At 38.6% G+C, this 5,989-nt stretch overlaps 1 pseudogene; it reads left to right on the top strand.

The window, feature by feature from the left end:
* The first annotated feature begins 390 nt into the window (after nucleotides 1-390).
* Nucleotides 391-5,422, top strand: LOC128107058 (actin, cytoplasmic 2-like; annotated as a pseudogene).
* Nucleotides 5,423-5,989: the final 567 nt, after the last annotated feature.

A 5,989-nucleotide genomic window follows, 5' to 3' on the forward strand; every position in this document is an offset into this window, starting at 1 on the left:
AAAGTCTAGATTCTTAAAACATTTTATATGCCATATTCTGTAGGTCTTTGAAGTGTTTGAAGATTACTTACCCAATTGAAATATATCTATATATACCTAAAAACTTAACTAACATGACTATAATTTGATTGTCATAGATGGCTAATTATTAATCTGTATTTCTTAATTATACATTATAATTTTAAATGAGTTGCATAAACATAGTACCTTAAACAAAAGTAGAAATACATATAGAGAGTAAAACAAAATTAATTTAAATTTGTATCAGTAAACTAAAATCCATAGCAATGTAAAACATTTCAAACAAGTTGTTGCTCTTTAAAAGTAGATTCAATAATATGCCTTTTCATCCTATCATATTTATATCCCTTTTTCTTCTTTAGAAAAAAAATTGCATTTATAATCAACAGACTTTAAATAAAAATAAACATTCATAAACAGTATTTTGGGAATTTGGGAGTAGCTTCCCATACTACTTCCTGTTGACTGGGGGTACTGGCAATCTTATGGGGATCATGAGAAAAAAGGTAGATAATGTTTGAAACCTTCAACATCCCAGCCCTGTATGTGACCACTCAGGTGATGCTGTACATATATGTATCTGGACACACCACTGTTATGGGCTCTGGTAAAGGGAGTCACGCACACAGTGCCTATATCCATCAAGGGCTCTGCTCTTCCCCATGCCATCTTAAGTCTGAACCTGATTGGTAGGGATGTGACAGATTACCTTATGCAGATCCACACTAAGTGTGGGTACAGCTTCACCATCAAGCTGAGAGGGAAATTGTGCATGAAATTAAGGAGAAGCTCTACTATGCTGCCCTGGATTTTGAGCAAGAAATAACCACTGCTGCATATTACTCCTCCTTTGAGAAGAGCTATGAACTGCCTGAGGGGCAGATGATCACCATCAGCAATGAGTGGTTCCAGTGTCTGGAGGTACTCTTCTAGTCTTCCTTTCTGGGCATGGAGTCTTGTGGCATCTACAAGACCACCTTTAACTCCATCAGGAAGTGTGATGTGAACATCTTCAAGGGTCTGTATGCTAACTCTGTGCTGTCTGATGGTACTACCATGTACCAAGGCATTGATGACAAGATGCATAAGGATACCACAACCCTAGCATTCAGCACAATGAACATTAAGATCCGTGATGCCCCTAAATGCAAGTATTCAGTTTAGATTGGTGTCTTGATCTTTTCCTCACTCTCCATCTTCCAGCAAATGTGAATCAGCAAGCACAATAAGACCTCAGGCCCCACCACTGTTCACTGCAATTACTACTAGATGGACTGAGCAGCTGCCAAGCACCTGCTGCAGGAGTTGATTTTAAAATGTCAATTGACCCTAGCAAATGCACATGTGTAGTGGTAATGTGTTCCCCAAAATATTGTGCACCCTAATAAATTTATCTGGGGTCAGAGAACAAAGAGCCACTAGATACAAAGGCTAGAAAATGGTGGCACTCACACCTTTAATCATAGTATTCTAGAGACAGAAATCCCTCTGGATCTCTGTGAGTTCAAGGCCACATTGGAAACAGCCAGGCATGGTGACACATGCCTTTAATCCCAAGAAGCAAGCCTTTAATCCCTGGGAGTGATGGCAAAAACAGAAAGATATATAAGGCATGAGGACCAGAAACTAGAAGCATTTGGCTGGTTAAGCTTTTAGAGTTTTGAGCAACAGTTCAGCCGAGATTCATTCTGGATGAGGACTCAGAAGCTTCCAGTCTGAGGAAACAAGACCAGCTGAGGATCTGGCAAGGTGAGGTAGCTGTGGCTTGTTCTGTCTCTCTGATCTTCCAGTGTACATCCCAATAACTGGACTCAGGTTTGATTTTATTAATAAGAACTTTTAAGATTCCTGCTGCACACATGCCTCATACTAGTCTCATGAAACTGGAATAAGTCTATGAAGGAAAGCTGTCTTGAAACTTGTATCCAAACCAGCACTGGATCGTATAACTTGTTGCTGACTTTTGACCTCGTATTCAAGTTAACTCGTCACTTGATATATGTTTACTACCCTGTTGATAAAGTGATTTAGTCCTTAGTCCATGTGACTTGGTCACTTGGTAGCTGAGGAGAGCACACTGTGGAAGAGAAGCCCCAGACTGGTGGATTTGGGTGAGCTCCATGAAGTGATCTGTGCAGGGTATTACTGACATCTGACTTCCAGAATTCCTTTAGGATGGCAAGGGTTCCTGAACTAGTTACCACTTTCATCTTGCTAGTCTAAAATGGTTGTAAAGTCCAAGGCTTAAGACCTAGTTTCTTTCCTGGTAGTTTCACTCCTGACCACTGTGGGCTAACACTTGCCTTGAGTTGGGAAGTATTTGAATTGACATCTAGAAATGCATTTACTCTCTTAATTTATATCAGGTTTTTGTACTCAACTCTAAAAGAAATAACAATTTTTCTTTCTGTTATCCAGAGAGAATGTTAGGCCTCAGCCACATTTCATTTTGTAATGAAAAATCAAAGTGCTACAATACAAACAACAACAACAAAAAGCCATCAAAAAAATTGCAGCAAAAGGATGAAACTAGAAAAAAAGCATCCTGAGTGGAGAATGCAGACACTGAAAGATAAATGTGGTACACACTCATTTATAAGGGTATATTACCCATTATGCAAATTATAACCAAGAGGGTACAGGAAAGGCAAAGTAGATTTCACAGGTAGACTGTGGGTGGATGGGGATGGGAGCAGAGGAATCCAGTGGAAACAAGATGGGATGGAGGGAAAGATGTCTGGAATTGGGAAGGGGGATTTTGGAGGTCTTGTGGAAACCATTTTGTGGAAGCTTCCTGGAACCTATAACGGTGATTGTAATAATTACTCCTGGCAATGGGGAATACAGAGTATCAATTGCTGATCTCTTGTAGCCAGAAAAGACTTCCATTGGGCAGACTAGGTTATAGTGAATTGAGTTGTTGGCCCAGGGGTTCCATGAAAATCTCTTAACAACTCTAGCTATTTCTCATAAAGGTTGATCTCTGAAAATAGAGAGTGGAGCCCCATTGCCAAGGATGACATCCGCACAACTCACTGAATATGGAAAATTTGGGCTGGTGCCTACTGGAACCCTCACTTTTATACTCTAGACTCTTCAGCTCATGAAGGAACTTTGCAGGCTACTGAAAGAGAAATGTGGACACCAACCCAGCAATAACATCTTCCACCTACAAACTGTGCTGCCTGGAAAATACACTGAAGTTCAAGGGTAACACAAAACTTTTGGGAGTAACCAACCAATGCCTGATTTGCCTTAAGAGCTACTACATGAGAAGGAACTCATACTGGATACTGTTTGGGCAACAGAGAACCAGAGACTAGATATCCCCAAGGCCTGGAGTAAAACAAACAAACAAAAACTGCTCTTAAAGTCAATCAAATGATTCCTGATGATATTATGCCAAAGTTATGAATCAGTGCCTTATCCAATCATCAGAGTGGCTTCCTCACACACCAGAGGGGAACAGATGCAGAAACCAACATCCAGACATTATGTGGAGAGTCTAAGTTTGAAGTCTGCATCAAATCCCTCCCCACGGAGCTCAGGGAATCCCCTGGAAGAGGAGCCAGAGTGGATAGAGGACATCAGGGGAACAAGACCCTCTGATTCAACTAAGTAAGCTACATCTGAGTACACAGACTGAAACAGCATGCAAAAGGCCTGCAGAGGTCTGCAACATGTCCTCTGCATGTGTATTATAGCTGTTAGATTAGTATGTGAATCGTGAATTTGAGAACGTGTGGGTCTCTGATTCTGTTGCCTGCCTGCTCATGGGAATCTTTTCCTCCTCTTGTTACTACTGAGTTGCTGTGTCCATTTTCAATTTAATGATTTTTTTTCCTTCATCTTGTTATATTTAATTTTTTTTCAAGTTTGGTTGTTATCTCTTAGAAGCCTCCGTTCTTTTCTTTCTTTCTTTTTCTTTTTCTTTTTTTTTTTGTTTTTTGTTTGTTTTTCGAGACAGGGTTTCTCTGTGCAGTTTTGGTATCTGTCCTGAATCTCGCTCTCTAGACCAGGCTGGCCTCGAACTCACAGAGATCAGCCAGTCTCTGCCTCCCGAGTGCTAGGATTAAAGATGTGCTCCACCACCGACCAGCTCTCTGTTCTTTTCTAATGAGAGACGGTAAGGGAGTTTATCTGGAGGGCAGGGCCTGGGAGGAGTAGTTGGAGGCAAAACTAGAAATATAATGTATGAGAAAAGAATCTATTTTCACTAAAAGAAAATAAATAAAAAGAAAAATAAATAATAATCAATATGAAAGCCAATATATTGAATGGAGGTAAACAAATGTGATAATTATTTTATGCATTATTATTATTGTTACTACTATTATTAATAATATCATATTTACAATTTAAACCATTTCCCTGCACCCTGTCATCCCTGAATCCACCTTTCAGGTTGGAAAGCTGATGCTGTAAAGATTATAAATCATTTAGACTAGCTAAAGTTTTAATTGTGATCTTAATTAAGAAGAATGAAGTTTTTATTACAATATTCTGCAAAACTAATTAAAACTGAAATTTACATTAACAACAGCCACAATATGATTTATCATTGTGTTCTATTAAAAATTCTCATTTTCAAAATTTGTTAGTTAAGATACTGACTTGTGGAACAAATTAAAGTTGGGATAGATGACTAAATTTGCAATAAATATGAGGTATTAAAATGACACCACTTACTCCAAAAACACTGCCTTTTATAGATGGTATGTTTCTACATTTAAAATATGTAATGGACAGCCAATGGCATTTCTGGGGAAATTCTGAATGCTAACTATTTTCTTCAGCGACAGATGACATTTTAGGGAAAAAAATATTTACCCATCCTTTTTTCCCAAAGGATTGTTTGGACTATATGATGAAACCTTCTTATAAAAGTTACAAAGACCTATAGCCAGACATTATGCAGAGAGGCAGAGAGAGAGAGAGAGAGAGAGAGAGAGAGAGAGAGAGAGAGAGAGAGACCTTGGAACACAGGTCTTAATGAGATGTCTGCATCAAATTCCTACCAGCAGAGCTCCAGGAAATCCAGAGAAGAAAAGGCAGAAGGAGTGTGGGACCTAGAGGAGCTGGGCTGCACCAGGAGAACAAGGCCCTATAAATCAACCGAGAAAAGCTCCTATAAACTCACAGAGGCAGAAGCAGCAAGCACAGGGCTACACGGATCTGGACCTCTGCATACACATTACAGATTCCAGTGTGTGGAATGAGTAGTTCTCTGATTCTTGTGCCTTCTCCTGGGGCTCTTCCTTCTTCTGGTTCCTCTTGTCCAATTTTGGTGTGATTGTTTTTGTTTTATCCCAGGACCTTTTTTCCCATGAATTGTTATTGCATATATATAAAAAAATTCGTGGGAAAAAAAGGTTATGGATCTCAAAGAAAGAAATGAAGGGCTAGGGAGACCTTGCCTTGGAAAAGGCAGGAATAGGGGGTGGGTTGGGGGTGAGGCTGGGGGTGGGAGGAGGGAGAACAGGGAAATCTATGGTTGATATGTAAAATGAATAGAAAATCTCTTAAAAAAAGTAGAAAAAAGAGAAATGAAGGGCTATATGGCAGAGTTTGAAAGTAGAAAAGGAAGGAGGAAATTTTATTGTATTTCAGTCTCAAAGTTAAAAAGTTTAAAAAAATACAAAAATGAAATAAATATCCTTGTATGTGATCTAGAAATGATCATGTTCTCTCTCACATGTGGAATCAGACCAATAATATTTGTATATATGTAAATAAATACACATATGGGTAGATTATAACATGTTGTAAAGAGAGAAAGAACAAGAAAAGTTAGTGATGAGTAATGACTGAATGACTATTCTAACTTTGTAGATATAGTGAATATACAGTGAGTGTTGAACAAAGTTGAATCTGGTCAATTTCAATGTTTGATTTTTTTTTAAGGTACAACATTTCATAATAAAGGTATAATTGGATAATATTCATATACAAACACCTGCAGGAGTTT

This window comes from Peromyscus californicus, unplaced genomic scaffold (genome assembly GCF_007827085.1).
Source record: "Peromyscus californicus insignis strain IS unplaced genomic scaffold, ASM782708v3 Scaffold_12__1_contigs__length_115047231, whole genome shotgun sequence".
Taxonomy (NCBI): Eukaryota; Metazoa; Chordata; class Mammalia; order Rodentia; family Cricetidae; genus Peromyscus; species Peromyscus californicus.